Here is a 17,013-nt window from a genome sequence, read left to right as displayed (position 1 = left end):
GTGTCAAAATCTCTGCAGACTTTTCTTGGTCTAACTCTACTTATGTTAGGAAACCAACATTACCTTTGAATTAACCTGTAAACTGCAACTAAGAAGCTTCGTGCGCGAGTGTGGCCCATAATTTCCGAAAATCATTTTTTCTTCGAGGCAATTACTCCGTTCTCATATTTTGCGTTGCCCATAATTTCCCGAAATCATTCATTCTCGGTAGCAATTACTCCGTTCCCATATTTTCCTAATGGTTTTCTTCCGCAATCGCCTATTTTTAATATTTTTAAATTAATCTTTTCCTTATAGTTTTCGTTCTTTTAAATATCTAGGATAATATTTTCTTGTTACTGTATGTTAATAGTGTAGTAATTATATTTGTTACTTGTAGGTATTTCACATACAACAAATATCAAAAACACTAAAATTAAAGCATAATCTAAAAAACTACAAGTAGAAAACCAAACGCTGTCAGCCAATAACTCTAACCTACCTATCTCTGGGAGCAGATTCGTTTTTAGGGTCATCAAAAAAATTAACCCTAACCTACCTATCTCTGGGAGCAGTTTCGTTTTTAGGGTCATCAAAAAAAAATAACCCTAACCTACCTATCTCTGGGAGCAGTTTCGTTTTTAGGGTCATCAAAAAAATAACCCTAACCTACCTATCTCTGGGAGCAGTTTCGTTTTTAGGGTCATCAAAAAAAAATAACCCTAACCTACCTATCTCTGGGAGCAGTTTCGTTTTTAGGGTCATCAAAAAAAATAACCCTAACCTACCTATTTGAAAAAAACCTGGTTATTTTTACCACTAGCATTAAAAAAAAGAGAAAATATGGAGATAGAGAATATTTAGTTAGTGAAAAAAAAACCTACTGGTTATTTTAACTACTAGGATTAAAAAGAAAAGGGAATAAATTGAGAAAAGCATAGTTTAGTTTATGAAAAATATTACACGAAAAATTAAATAAAGCGAAGAAATTCCACTGGGAAAAAATGAGAACGGAGTAATTGCCTCGAAGAAAAAATGATTTGCGGAAATTATGGGCCATTTTAGCGAGGCGATCCAAATTAAAAGGCTCAAAGTCTAACTAACTTTATTGTTAGTTAGACTTTGAGCCCGGGAAAGCGCAACGTACGAGCAACCTACAGCTAGTTCCCTGAGCCCAAGGTCGACCACTACCCTAGGCAATGTTGACCCCTGCGATTTATGGATGGTGACCGCCCATGCTAGAACGTAAGTGGAAATTGACTCCTGTAACAGCCATGCCCTTGAACTAAAACCGCTAAAAAAATGTTCAAACAAAAACTCAAACGAATACGCTTACCTCGCGCTTCGCGCTCGCTTGATCAATCAGAAATACGATGTTTAAGTGCAAAAAATAAATAAAAAAAATTGCATTTACTGGGGATCGAACCGGGTACCTATCCCATATCCTTGCTTGTAAGCGTCTTTCCAACTGCGCTATGATAGCATTTAGATGAGCTGACGAAATTTGGTTACTTATTCTCGAGTAAGAATTTAAATATCTAATCTAAAGAGAATAAAGTGTATAGGGGACGTGCATGAACTATAGGGGGCAGCACAGGAGCCGTCAGATCTTTGGCGCGAAGCGTAGATGAGTAGTTTATGATTCCGATGTAGCCCACGAGATTTCAGAACCTACTATGCACAAGGAAACGTACTTACGAGAACGGTAGATGGTAGCACTTGCTTTGGCAATGTACATGTGCACATATGTTTCCGATTCAGGCCACAAGATGGCAGCCCTCCAACGCGCACGGTCCCTATAGTGGGCGTGCGTGAACTATAGGGGGTAGCATAGGAGCCGTCAGATTTTTGGCGTGAGGCGTAAATGTGACGTTTATCCTTCCGATGTAGCCCACAAGATGACAGAACCTACTATGCATAAGGAAACGTACCTACAAGAACGGTAGATGGTAGAACTTGTTTTGGCAATGTACATGTTTCCGATTCAGGCCACAAGATGGCAGACCCTCCAACGCGCACGGTCCCTATATGTAGTAGAGAGTTATTGTCATACTAAATTTTGTAGTCACAGTAAATTTACTGCCATCTTTCGATACAGGATTAAAATGAAAATGAAAAAAAATATCAATAAATGTATATATGTATGGATAAATGATTTTTTTTATTTTTAGAACGCCATATGATTTTGACCCATGTTCTTTTACTGATATGAGTAAAAATTGTTAAATATAAAATGGTGTCGCCATCTAGACGAGCATAGGCCAAAGGTATGGCGCCGTATATTCAAGAATCAAATTTTCTTTAAAGCGCAAAAAGCCATCATCTCTTGCAAAAAATAAACGAATGCGCTTAGCCCGCGCTTGATAAATAAAAAATACGATTTTTTCATTTTTTCAAAATAAAAAAATAAAATAAAAAACAACAATTGATACGAAATTTAAGTATAAAAAAATACAAAAAGTTATGTAGCAGCATACAATTACTGGGGATGGAACCAGGGACCTCCCTATGCAAACAAAAAAGCGAACGTTTGCAAAATGCGCCATGATAGTTCTTACTAAAGCTGACGAAATTTAGCTACTCATTCTCAAGTAAAAACTAAATATCTAAATACCGCCGAAACCAGCGATACAAATTTTCTGAATTTTTGGCCATTTAATCTATAAACATATATCAAAAAGAAAAAACTCTTATGATATCGATACGACTATTTGTTTAGGCGCCAGGTATCAAGACTCTGCCATTTTTAAAAATTTCCAAAAACCGGATTGACAAAAAAATTTTATTTAGTCATAAAATTCGGTCACAAAATTTCACGAGAATCGGTTAAGAATTGCGACCTGTAGAGGAGAACATCCGGACATACGAAAGCAAAATGCCCGAGTCAAAACGTAGACCTTCGCTTCGCTTCGGTCAATAAATTGAACACCAACACCGAATAAACGTAAAATTGTCTTTTTTATAAGTCGGAGCGGGCTAGCGGTTTCACATCAGTTCATTAGAGGGTATATTAGAGCATTATCTAATTTTTAAATCTGTAATGTTTCGGTATTGATGTGCACACGAAATAAAATCCATTTATTTTCTGAAAAAATATCTGACACGATCTTAATATTCATAGAGCCACGTGCGTAATAGTTGCATGATAGGACGTGTGGCTGTACCAGTAAATTGGAAAGCTCAAGTAAAAATTAGATATGCAGCATACACTGGAAAATACACTACCTACCTATCTCACACAGAAAAACAAAAAAATAAGTAGATATCGTACCTTTATCAATATTTAATTAATACTAAACATTCCTCTTCGTATTTGCAAGTGAAGTACAAAATTTTATTTTTTGCGTGATTAATTTAATGTTTTTTTTTCTTTACTGTAAACATTTAAGGGCTATGCTTGGAGTCTCTCTGCGTGATCGCATCAGAAATGAGGCCATCCGCAGCAGAACCAAAGTAACCGATGTAGCCCTCCGAATCGCTAAACTTAAGTAGCAGTGGGCGGGGCACATTGCCCGTAGAACCGATGGCCGTTGGGGCGGAAAGGTTCTCGAGTGGCGACCACGTACCGGAAGGCGCAACGTGGGTAGACCCCCCCCCCCCCCCACAATTGCTGGCAATTTAGCAAGCAAACGTCGAGATTCTAATAAGCACTTTGTAGTGAAATAGGGTGACTGCTGGCTGGCTGGGTTTAAGTATAATAATACTTATTGGCCAGTATATAGTAATTGGCCACTCTTAATAATAAGGTTTCAATTAGCTTTGTTTCTTTCTGATTTGTAAGGAGTGGCCAATTACTATTTATGTATGCTGGCCAATAACTATAGCAGTCACCAAACAAAAAAGAATAATTTTAAAATGCGTGAATACAAAAATACAAATAATAAGGAATATATTGCAACTATAGCTACCTTACCTACATGTAAGAATAGGTTTGGATTAAACTAGGCTGCTTTGCCAAACTCTTCATTTGAATAAGAAATCACAACGCGCCGCAAACTAAAATTTACTTTTCCGTTATTTACGAAAATATGTACCTTATGATATATGTTTTCATAACTCAGGAAGATTTGACCAAAGGACCAAAGGTCATATTGCGCTTGTAGTGTACTCATACTCATACTCATTTATTTATAATATTATTACGTATACGTCACAATTTTATTTACATAAGATAGATTACTACAGTTTATGGTTACAGATTAGATTATTATTACAGTTTCGGTTAGTGTCAAATTGTTAAATATGTCAATTAATTTTACAATAGTACGCATTATACGAGTACTTATAGATAAAAAATAAATTAAATTTGATACATTATATGTTATGTTGAATGTAAATTGAATCATAATAATAAATTGTATAATTCATTCAGGCTATAAAAAGCGTGGGAGAGGAGCCATTTTTTTTAATCCCGCGTAAATGAGTTCGACGATTCTATCAAAGTAATGTCTATGGGCAATTTGTTAAGAGCGCTATTACATTTCGGCGTTGAGCGAGTTTAGGTATTTTACGCGCTGCGGCAGGCCGTGCGAGCTCAGTACGCCGATCCCTTCTACCACACTCGCACTACAATGATGGATTAAACATTCTTGATCCTTCGCGAAGCATATTGAAATCAACCATAACAACACTAACTGTACTTAACTTTTAAAGTTCTAAAACTGTTATTTGGTAAGAACGAAAATACTAAATGCAGTGCAAATGTACATAGGGGCTGTTCATAAATTACGTCATCTATTTTTGACGATTTTTGACCCCCCCCCCACCCCTCAAATCATCCAAAAATCAAGCTTCGGATGAATCTGTTTCCTCCTACGTCATGTTACCATCATCCGATGTCCAGACCCCCCCACTCCTCCCATTTGAAACGACGTAATTTATGAATAGCCCCATACTTGTACTTATGAAGGTATATTACTCGAAAGAAATTATAGGTACCTACTCGCTTATTTACATGTTTCGTCATTGCATTTGGTACCTATAGGTTGTAAAGTTTGTATCAACGAGGGTTTAAAAACGAACTGGTACTGAGGATCTGATGATGATTAAGGTGGTCACGGATACCAATCAACCATGTAGTAACATGATTAGGCTCGTTTGATTCGTCTCAACAAGATCTTTGACACTGAAGATACACAGGGTCTGATGATGGAGCTTGAAGGTGGCCACGGGTACCAGTATATCATGTAACTAAACAACTTCGTGTTTGGGCTCGTTTGATTCGTCTCAAGAAGATCTTTGACACAAGACAGTACTCAGGGTCTGATGATGGAGCTGGAAGGTACCATTACCAATCAACCATGCAACTAAACCACATCGTGTTTAGGATCGTTTGATTCGTCTCAACAAGATCTTTGACACTAGGTGATACTCAGAGTCTGATGTTGGAGCCGGAAGGTGGTCACCGGTACCAATCAACCATGCAACTAAACCATTTCGTGTTTAGGCACGTTTTATTCATCTCAACAAGATCTTTGACACAAGGTAGTACTCAGGGTCTGATGATGGAGCGTGAAGGTGGCGACGGGTACCTGTCTGTCATCATCAGCTCCATCATCAGACCCTGAGTAGTATCTTGTGTCAAACATCTTATTGCGACGAATCAAACGAGCCCAAACACGAAGTGGTTCAGTTACATGGTAGACTGGTACCCGTGGCCACAGTCCAGCTCCATCATCAGACCCTGAGTACTAACTTGTGTCAAAGATCTTGTTGCGACGAATCGAACGAAGCCAAACACGAAGTGGTTTAGTTGCATGGTTGATTGGTACCGGTGACCACCTTCCGGATCCATCATCAGACCCTCAGTACTACCTTGTGTCAAAGATCTTGTTGCGACAAATCAAACGAGCCCAAACACGAAATGGTTCAGTTACATGGTAGACTGGTACCCGTGGCCACAGTCCAGCTCCATCATCAGACCCTGAGTACTAACTTGTGTCAAAGATCTTGTTGCGACGAATCGAACGAAGCCAAACACGAAGTGGTTTAGTTGCATGGTTGATTGGTACCGGTGACCACCTTCCGGATCCATCATCAGACCCTCAGTACTACCTTGTGTCAAAGATCTTGTTGCGACAAATCAAACGAGCCCAAACACGAAGTGGTTCAGTTACATGGTAGACTGGTACCCGTGGCCACAGTCCAGCTCCATCATCAGACCCTGAGTACTAACTTGTGTCAAAGATCTTGTTGCGACGAATCGAACGAAGCCAAACACGAAGTGATTTAGTTGCATGGTTGATTGGTACCGGTCACCACCTTCCGGATCCATCATCAGACCCTCAGTACTACCTTGTGTCAAAGATCTTGTTGCGACAAATCAAACGAGCCCAAACACGAAGTGGTTCAGTTACACGATAGACTGGTACCCGTGGCCACCTTCCAGCTCCATCATCAGATCCTGAGTACTATCTTGTGTCCAAGGTCTTGTTGAGACGAATCAAACGAGCCTAAACACGAAGTGGTTTAGTGGCATGGTTGATTGGTACCGGTGACCACCTGCCGGCTCCATCATCAGACCCTGAGTACTATCTTGTGTCAAAGATCTTGTTGAGACGAATCAAACGAGCCTAAACACGAAGTGGTTTAGTTGCATGGTTGATTGGTACCGGTGACCACCTTCCGGCTCCATCATCAGACCCTGAGTATTATCTTGTGCCAAAGATCTTGTTGAGACGAATCAAACGAGCCCAAACACGAAGTGGTTTAGTTGCATGGTTGATTGGTACCGGTGACCACCTTCCGGCTCCATCATCAGACCCTGAGTACTATCTTAAGTCAAAGATCTTGTTGAGACGAATAAAACGAGCCTAAACACGAAGTGGTTTAGTTGCATTGTTGATTGGTACTGGTGACCACCTTCCGGCTCCATCATCAGACCCTGAGTACTATCTTAAGTCAAAGATCTTGTTGAGCCGAATCAAACGAGCCCAAACACGAAGTGGTTTAGTTGCATGGTTGATTGGTACCGGAGACCACATTCCGGCTCCATCATCAGACCCTGAGTACTATCTTGAGTCAAATAAATACATATAGAATGTCAGGTCGTTTCAAATATTTTTAATCCTGTCCGGTAGTTTATTAAACTGTACCATTATAAATTATAATACTATAAAAACGGTGCTAGGATCAAAGTCTCTCGTTGCGGTTTACACGCACACAGTATAGCGTTTTACACGGCGCCCGCCGCACACAATGATAAAAAACCTCGTCGTCGCCGTTGAAAATGTGCGGAGCCGACCGACACACGTCCTGCCTCTACAAGCTCTGCCGCGGCACTGAGCTGGCGCAGCGCGCGTCATCGGTAATATAGAGTAGTTTTCAAAAAATTGCCAAAAAATTATAGTAGAATTTCATAAACACTAATGTATACCAACAGTATAAGCAAACGTTGCAGATTGCTTGAGTATGAAAATGACTTCGATATTAAGTAGATTTTCGTAGGAATTGACACTTGTTTCGGAGAGAAAATCGAGTTCGTTTTACTTTGATTTTCTCTTTCTCAAAGGTATGTAGGAAAAATATAGTTTGATATGCCTAAAGTACAGGGTATTAGTAATACAAAATAGCCAGGTTTAGCAGAGTAAAATTTTCAACATTTCCAAATAAGAGCTCGCCATTCAGTGCTTCACGGGGTTTTTCGGAAACGACCATCAGAAAAAAAATCATTACTAATTTAATAAGTCCTTTTTCTAATATTTACAACGATATTTATAAAGATAAGAAGACGCTTTTACTGGAACAAGTACTCATTGTTTCTAATAATGAGCGCAAAGTCCTGAATTTCGTCGACTAGTATCATCAATTTTGCATTATTTCGACTTTTCTTGTAAGAGCGCTCTTAAATACTTTTGGGCCCAGTACCTGCATGGTCTTGAAGGACTTACTCAGTCGGTGGCTGGCAGGGAGTAGGCGTTCTTTGCTTCCCAGACGGGTACGGGTGAGCTTGCTTGTATTAAATGTGTGTCTGTATGTGTGTACGTGTTTGGCAATTTTAAAAATGTATTGTGATGGTAACGTTAGAATGTTGTTATCGATATGTTGTTATATATCGACTGCGATTCCAGTTTTGGAGCGCAGCTCTGTGTTCCTTACCCGATCGATTCTATGGACTCCGCGCGAGTATACTGCGCTCCGTTGCTCGCTGGCAAATCTTGAGTCGGGACTTTTGGGCTTCTGTTAATGACCAAGTTTGGGCACCGTAGTGACCGTAGGTTAGGATAGGCAGAATACACATGTCGACGAGTTTGCGTTTTAGTGCTAATGGGAGGTTGCCCTTCATTAACGCCTTCATGGACCAGAAGCTCTTCCACGCGTTTTCGATGCGTCGATCGATTTCCTTGGACTGCCTGTTATCGAAGGATGCTATCTTGCCCAGATAGGTGTATTCAAAAAAAAATAAAAAAAAATAAGTTTATTGCGCACAAAACAGGCAGTACAGTACATAAATTGTTGTGACATCGGGTGGGTGCATAGCATGGTTAAATATAGTACCGAATTTCCAGGGGTCCCCGCACTAGGCTAGGCCTGTACCGCGGGAGACCAAGTATGCATTTGTATGTCATGAGTGACAGTTGGAATAGTAGAGAAAATAAATAAATTATAAACTAAAAGTACATTGTTTGATTTGTTTGTTAGTGAAATAAATAACATTACATTACAGTTCGTCAACATATTGTATATTCTGCCCATCTACCGTGACCCCACGTTTCGCGCCATTGGTCATTAACTGGGTTTTCGTCCTGTTCATTTCGAGTCCGACTTCAAGACTTGCCGTGCTAAGGTCTTGTAGCATTGTCTGTAGATGGGGTGTAGTGTGGGAGAATAACACAATGTCGATTATATAACATATTATATAAATAAATAATTTCTTAAATAACAACAACAAATAATGTATATCAAAAATATCAATATAAATATATATATGTATTTAAATCACTCGCGGACAGAGCGACTGATTTTGTTATTAGATATCTAGCTGGTATGCACTTTGTCCTGTATTAATTAATCGAATCCCGCTGTAAGCGCTGCGCGTCGTAGGGAACGGTCTAACGGGCGGCCGTCGGCTGCAGCGCTGACAGCGATGTACTGCGCCCGCCAGCGCAGGCGCAGTCAGTACCCCAGAGACTACCAGGCCTATTCGGATTTCGAGATAATCACAAGATCTTGAGACGATTTAGAGATCAACTAGATCTACAGTAGATATCGACTAATGTGACTTGGATATCTAAGTCATAACTTGTCGAAATCGTTCAAGAGGACCTCCAGAATCACGGAAACGTCAAATTTGACATATCTATCTTACAAATAATCTTTAAATTATCCGTATCGTAACTTGTTGAAGTCTAGTAGAAATCTAATTCATTTTCCGAATCGAGCCGTACGACGCGCGACGCGAGACGCATGTGCTTTATCGTGCTACCGAGCCAAATTGCATTCCGCTTGCATTGTATTTTAAATAGTTTGCTTTTTCTTTCGCTTTCGCTCTTCTCTTTCTGCTCTTTATAGACTGATGTGAATTGTGCTAACTGTTCTTTCCGTGTGCCGTACTAACGGACAATAAATTGGTGTTTGAAAACGAACGCTTGGTGCTTGTTATTTATCTCAGCTTCTGCACCCGCTTACCAGCACGCTTAGCAACAGCACAAAGGCAAGTGTACCCACCACATCTACATTATTCTGACCGCACGTTACGTAGAATAGGGAACTCTATCTATCCACCACATTTCCTCGATATCTGACGATTATGAAAATTTTCTAACATTGATTTGTGTAAACACTAAACAGGTGTGTACCTAGTATTAAGCAATTAGACACAGATATCACTTGACATGTATACGGTAGCGAGCGTAATACGAGTATAACGGAGTCGGCGTCGACAGTGCACCATTCCCGCCGCCGCCGCCGCCGCCTCCATGTCGCCGCTCGCGCTCGCCGCGCTGCTCTCTGTCACCGAAGCTAGCTTATTAGCGAACCCTTTTCGTAGCCTCCTGAGTTTGGGTGATACGGTTAAATAGCACTTTTTAACGTCTCAGATCTGCTTAGTTTTATTACATTAGTTATTACATTAGTTGATTCAATAGTCAATACAGCATTCAAGGCACTTGGTTTTATCTTAAGATCGTGCAAGAACCTCAAAAGGTTAAAATCAATTAAAATTGTCTATTGCGCATTTGTAAGAAGCCATCTAAAATATTGAGAGCCATATTTTGGAACCCTTGTTATGACATCTATATGTCGAAGAATGGCTGAAATGTGATATCTATTGCCTTCAAGAGGCGTTTTGTCATGCAAACCTTGACAAATAGAGCAAACTAGGGTGCTACGTACACTTGAGTGGCGTTCGACGCAGTTCCGCCAAGACGTCATAGAGTGCGCTGTTAAAACAATTGAAGTCCACAACAATTGAAGTTATGCTGTCAATCTATCTTCAGAAGGAGCACGATGAGAACGAACGGGAGAAGATGACGTCTGTGGCGGCTCCTGGGTCTAATCCACTGGTTTGCTTAAGATAAGAAACGTATCACGTGCTGTGATTTGTAATGAGTCTCGTGCAGTAAATATTGTGAGTTAAACATCGTATTCCATTGAAGGCCCTCGTCATCCACGATTGAAGGTTCTGATGTGCTGCCGATAGTATGATACGCCCACAATTCCCGACATATACATATATAAAAAAAATTAAGGAATAGAAAAAAAATATTCGATTCCTGAGATTTAAATTCAAAATTCCAAAACAAAGTTATTATCAGCATTGTGCCAAACTTCCTTCTCCACATCCGGCGTAACATAAATCATTTATTTACAAACAAGATATATACAGTTGCATTACTAAAATAAATTAATAACTAATGTGACGGCGTCATATCTCTGACGTAATTTATATTATAACTTATCGATCCTCATAGGAATATTACAAAATAGAAGTTAAATTATCATATTCCTCACTAAACAAGTCGCGGGTAATGATTGGTATTCTATAACATTAATATCCGTACATGACATTACATGTTCAATTAAAATCATATACCTAGTTCAAAATTTGAAACGGTTATGTGAAAATCATATAATTATTTATTGACATTAAACATTTTTAAACTTCTATCACGGCCAATAATTGACCTTGTGTAAACATACTGTAATGGTAGGAATCGATTCGATACACTTGGCACTCAGATGAGCGCGCGTAACATATATAACGGAGTCGGCGTCGACAGCGAGTCATTCCCGCCGACGCCGTCGCCGCCATGTCGCCGCTAGTCTGCTCGCTGCTCGCATTCATCGCGCTGTTCGTCGCCGACGCCGAGTCAAAACCGAACCGTTATTGCAGTACCCTGAATTTGGGTAATGAGCACTTTATAACGTCCTAATTTTAAATGTAAATTTATACTTTGATCTACTTCCCGTGTGATTCAAATGTTTCTAATAAATCTGCTTTCTATTATATTTCACAAATTTTCAAATAGAGAAAATAAATGTAGCGCGAGTAAAATCCCTGCATACAAAAAGCGAACGCCTTGTGCAGCACGCATGGCTGCGACGAAAGGAATGCAAAAAAGTAATTAAAAATAAGTTTTTCGTGTTTATTTTTAACTCGTAATAGCATTAATGAAATTCATAAAAGTGTTTAATATACGTTAGGTTTTTAAATTCGATATATCTTTACAATAAAATTGCGGATTAAATACTTTTTTTAGAAAGAGACAGCAATACCCGACGGGAAACGTGCTGCATATCTCAATTAAATAAGCTTCGAATAACGGTCAAGTCAAATTAATAAGATTATTTTCACAAAATAAAAGCATTTATTTCAATGTTTTTTTTACAGGCATAAAAACAAAGGACTTTATTGATTTTACTCTGACTGTTGCCGGTGGCATAGTCACCGTTCCTGACGTAAGACTTATTTTTTGGTTATAATTTATTTAAACTTAATATACAAAAGGTAAACTTAATGCCATCAATCATCTTATTATCATATTATCTGCACGTTACTGCGTGGTTAAAAAATGCTTCTCTGTTTCCGGCTGTTCTCTTTTACAGGTCACATTTCTCAACCGATTGTAAAATTTTTGAACAAGATGTAAAGCCTGACAACAGTTTATTTGACCCTCGCCATTTTGCGGATTTTCAATGGTACTAATTTCTTTTACTGGCAACAAGTACTCTTTGACAACGAACGCTGGATGTCATCGAATGTCACCGATGTAAACAAACAGAAAATATCTACGAATATATTCAAATATAAACGGGTTTTATTACAAAAATGCCAAAAACAATTCCAAAGATGCGAAAAATAATTGTAGTGAATGCGATCAAATACTTACAACTTAAAAAAGACGAAGGATTACATAGCATTCCAATAAACAATGTTTTAAAGTTGGTTGTTGACATGACCGGTATTGACATTTTATACTGCGGTTGTATTAAACTGGTTAGTTGTTTGGTTTAATATTGAATATTTAGAATTAGATTTCGACGAATAGGTAAATAGGGAATATTAGGCAAAGCTCTGCGTAGGTGGCACCTTTGTGGCATATACAGTAAACAAACCACATTGACACATCACTCGTCACGTCAATCACATGGCTTACCGCGAAACAAGAAAATCGAAATTTCGTTATCTAATCTCTCTATCACTCTTGCATATTCGAGCGATAAAGAGACCAGATAACTAAATTTCGATTTTCGCGTTTACCGGTAGGCCCTTGTTAACAAACCGCCTTGATGCATCAATGTCATATTTTATTGTCTGTGAAAACTTCAAAAAACAGTTTAAGGCACAGTATGTACAAGTTAGTCTATGAATTTACTGAGTCGGTAGTGCTGCACTATGTTTTGACATTATACGAGTATCAACATGAAGCCAATGCCCACTACCCCAACTATACATGACGTACGCACATTATTGCCATACGTAAGCTGTTTGCAGCGACACTATCTCAGGGTTAAATAAACTGTTGTCCAGCTTTACATTATTTTTCGGTTCAGTTTTCTTTTTCTAAATCGTGGCCTCCGGGGGGGATTCAAGTGTTTAAGTAATTTTTATGCTGTGTGTTACTGACCATGGGGCTTTAAATCCAGGGCTCGATTCTACTCGCTAAACTGAGCTACTTTTACTATGGCACCAACCCCGAAATCCCGAAAAAAATTTTTACTTTTTCATACATTTTGGCTGATCAGATGTCGACGTTTTCTATGGAAAAGCCAAAAATTTTTCCCCGATTTTAGGGTTGGTCCCATAGTAAAAGTAGCTCAGTTTAGCGAGTAAAATCAAGCCCTGGATTTAAAGCCCCATGGTCAGACACACCATGTATATTTTTAAAATTATATTTATTACTAAATACTACTGCGTACTGAAGCACTACCACCAGTTTTAACATTGACATATTCACTCACGTTTAAGTAACTTACTTTCTATGCATCTCGCTCGTACTCGCATATTAGTGCAAGCGAGATGTATAGAAAGTAATTTACGTAGACGCGAGCTAATCTGTCAATGTCAAAACTGGTGGTAGCCGTACTGTGCGATTTAAGAGGAATTTCCTCCCGCGGACGCTCCGGCTGTGGAATGAACTCCCTTCCGAGGTTTTCCCGAGGGTCTACAGCATGGGGTTCTTCTAAAAAGGAGTGTACAGATATTTAATTACACAAACGGGTCTACTAAAGACTGAGTCTTTCCGTGACCACAGCTGGTGCAACTCAGCTGAAACGTCGGAATTAAAGGTAAAAACAATGAAATTATATCGCGGTAGACCCGTTTGTGTAATTAAATATGTGTACAAAACGCGAGAGTTTAAAGGAGTGTACAGGTTTTTAAAAGGTCGGCAACGCGCATGGAACACCTCTGGAGTTGCAGGCGTCCATAAGCTACGGTGACTGCTTACCATCAGGCGGGCCGTATGCTTGTTTGCCACCGATGTGGTATAAAAAACAAAAAAATAGCGAATAAATGAAAATTGTAAATGACCATATTCAGCAAAATGGAAATTTGTGATGATAACAGGAGTGTTTCCACTTTTTAAAAAAAGGAAGTTGGGTATCTTTTTAAAAACCGGCCAAGTGCGAGTCGGACTCGCGTTCCAAGGGTTCCGTACATTAAATCCGACTCACGCTTGACTGCACATTTCTAATAGGTTTTCCTGACATCTATAGGTAACGAACTATATTATGTAATTTTTTCAAAATTTTTGATCCAGTAGTTTCGGAGATAAAGGGGGGGAATGGTAATTTTTTGGTTATTTCCTTAAATAACATCTAACCTGTTTGTTTTAAAATTATAAAAAAAATATATTTTAAATTCTCAAAATGAGCTCTTTTATTTGACATATAAGACGATATACTTTGGAAAACTGTATTTTTTAATTTTCTCATTTACCTCCCAAAAGTGGCCCCCATGATTAAAATTCATTTATTTAAGTTACATGTCTTTGGGTCACTAATTTACACATGTGTACCAAATTTCAACTTAATTGGTCCAGTAGTTTCCAAGAAAATAGGCTGTGACAGACGGACAGACAGACAGACAGACAGAAACACGAGTGATCCTATAAGGGTTCCGTTTTTTCCTTTTGAGGTACGGAACCCTAAAAAATAACTAGGTACATCTTATAATTTTGATAAACAAAATAAATAAGGATTACTGTGATGTCACTTCAAGTAATTGAAACTTAAATTTTAGCAAAATTATTTTAATGTTTTCATTTTAACCCTTACAGCAACGTCTACTGCACAAGTATTAAACTTCTTTAACAGGGATGGTGGTAGAAATTGCTGTAAGCGATATTTAAACACAGAGCTGATATTTTGGTAACTCCGTCATGGTTGGGGTACAAATCCCGTTTGGCTCATAAATGCCGTTTTTTATATAAAAATTCACAGATTTCGTGCCTCACACGATTATCGAGCACATTGGAAATGAATCTACGGAATTCGAAAAAATATTGTCGCTGAGCGACGAAAAAGTCTGGATAAGGAAAAAGTTACATAATAAAACTACAACGTTGAATGATAATTATTTTATTCTTAGATTAACACAAGTATCCTGGACATAACGCATGTGAACAAACAAATTGCAAAATTTCTATAGATAGAGTTAGACCAAGAAACTTCTGCAGCGATTTTGATAGCCCACGCAGTGCAAGTGTTATTCTGCCGTCATAATCCCGATAATTCACAACAAACACCGATAACGAACTCTGCGAAACATGAAGTCATAAATGTCATGTGAAAAATGTCGTTCTGACTTTTTGACTATTTTAAGGTTAGGCTACAGGGCAAACCCTTAACCCGATCGTCTTTGTTTTAGGCTCAAATTGTAGCTGACTAAATTGTCCAGAGCCGTTTTTCTGAAATTTTTGATATCATTCTTCATTTCCAAATTATCGAGCACCAGAATCAAAAATTCGGAAAAAATTGAATTTTATTTTCACTATTTCGACCATAACTTTTTTTGTTTTTGACTTTCTCGAATAATTATTTTTGCACCTTACAGCTCTCGTGATTATGCGTCTTTTGAGCCTATCTTTTAATATCATATCTTCACAACTTTCCGAGATATAAGGGGATCGCACTTTTTCGTGAAATCGGACCCTATACTGGAGCGAACGAAAAGACATTTCCAATGTCAAAAGTGATTGTTTATTTTATTTGCAGAAAAGTACTAGACCAGGAAGAAATCTAGTGGGCGAAATGGTCAGCGTGTGCAATGCGCCCCACTCGAAGCCTATAATACTTCCACGACTTCAACGTATATCACCTCATAAATACAGACCAAACTTCGGTTTGTTTAGAATCATCTGTCGTAGCAACATCCCCGGCTGTAATAAACTTGACTTTCATGTGAGGCAGTATTGGAAAATGGTCACTGCACCTAATTAAATATTTGAGAGACAGACAAAATTATAGTGATTACAATTGGATTATTGTCTCGATTAAAAATGTAGAATTACATAAGTATTTTATTTAACCCAAAAAAACCCTAAAAAAGTATAAGGTTTCAATAACTGGCCAGCTTTCAATAACTGGCCACCTTATACTAAAATGAATTCTATTTATAGGTGAAAGGAATTCATTTTTGGTTTAGACCGGCCAGTTACTGGCTAATCACCCCATACTTACTAAGTAAGCATTAATTTAATAAGTCTTATTAAATTAATGCTTACCGTTAAAGCAAAAAATTGGCCTGTGTGATTTGTTATATTTATTTTGTCTTTACTTAATTTTGGTAAAGTAATATAACGAGAAATGAATGACTAACGCCGACTGCTGTGAAGCAGTGCACAGTAGCAAATAAACAATAGTTATTTGTTTCACTCGGGGGCAAAGTTGTTGTTTAACCGCTCGTGCTAATATTTATACCCGAGGAAGTGAAAGATTCCAAAATTGAACCACGAGCGTAGCGAATGGTTCGAAAAATGGAATCTTGAGCGTTGCGAGGGTTTCAAATCACGAGGGTCAAACAAAATTTGCCCCCGAGTGAATCACAAATTTTTCATCACACCCACAGGAAGCAAATATTAAATGTAAAATATCAAGCAAAATTAAACCAAATCAAATTGAAATGAATGTTATTAAATATTTATAAACCAAAATCATCATTTAAAAGTCAATTCTACCAGCAAACATAAGAAAACAACACAAAATTTGCATTTGATTACTTTGCCTCACATGTGAATTAAGGACCCGGGTATGTCCTTAAACTACGTCCAAGACCACCGGTGGACGGGCAGCAGCGTCCCTCAAATTCGGTGTACTCGACTGCGATCGCCAACCCGCCTGCCAAGCGTGGCGATTATGGCATTCACCCCCCATCATGATGAGCACAATAGAACCACGGCCCCGAGGTTCCGGCGACCCCCGGTGCTCTGGCTATGGTAGCGGTCAGGGCATTAGCGGGGTCAGGGGTGCTAAGAATCTCCGGCAAAGATCCGGCTACCCGCCCCGACGACGACTGGCCCTGGTAACACACAACATACGCACTATGAGGACTGACGAAAAGATCTGCGAGCTGGAAGAGGAACTGAGCAGGTT

At 38.8% G+C, this 17,013-nt stretch overlaps 3 long non-coding RNA genes across 3 annotated transcripts in view; all 3 read left to right on the top strand.

Moving 5' to 3' along the window:
* The window catches only part of LOC134791036 (uncharacterized), a 195,956-nt gene that overhangs the window by 107,084 nt on the left and 71,859 nt on the right, over window positions 1–17,013 (top strand). The gene's annotated exons all lie outside the window — the stretch shown is intronic.
* The window catches only part of LOC134791048 (uncharacterized), a 28,909-nt gene continuing 13,278 nt past the window's right edge, over window positions 1,383–17,013 (top strand). Inside the window, exon 1 of the long non-coding RNA XR_010144245.1 lies at window positions 1,383–1,610. This is a non-coding gene — a long non-coding RNA (uncharacterized LOC134791048). The remainder of the gene's footprint in view (window positions 1,611–17,013) is intronic.
* On the top strand, window positions 11,169–15,936 carry LOC134790893 (uncharacterized). The gene is made up of 3 exons (XR_010144223.1): window positions 11,169–11,325; window positions 11,810–11,877; window positions 15,637–15,936. It is a non-coding gene; the product is annotated as an uncharacterized LOC134790893 (long non-coding RNA).

This window comes from Cydia splendana, chromosome 5 (assembly GCF_910591565.1).
Source record: "Cydia splendana chromosome 5, ilCydSple1.2, whole genome shotgun sequence".
Taxonomy (NCBI): Eukaryota; Metazoa; Arthropoda; class Insecta; order Lepidoptera; family Tortricidae; genus Cydia; species Cydia splendana.
This window is presented reverse-complemented; position numbering and strand designations above follow the sequence as displayed.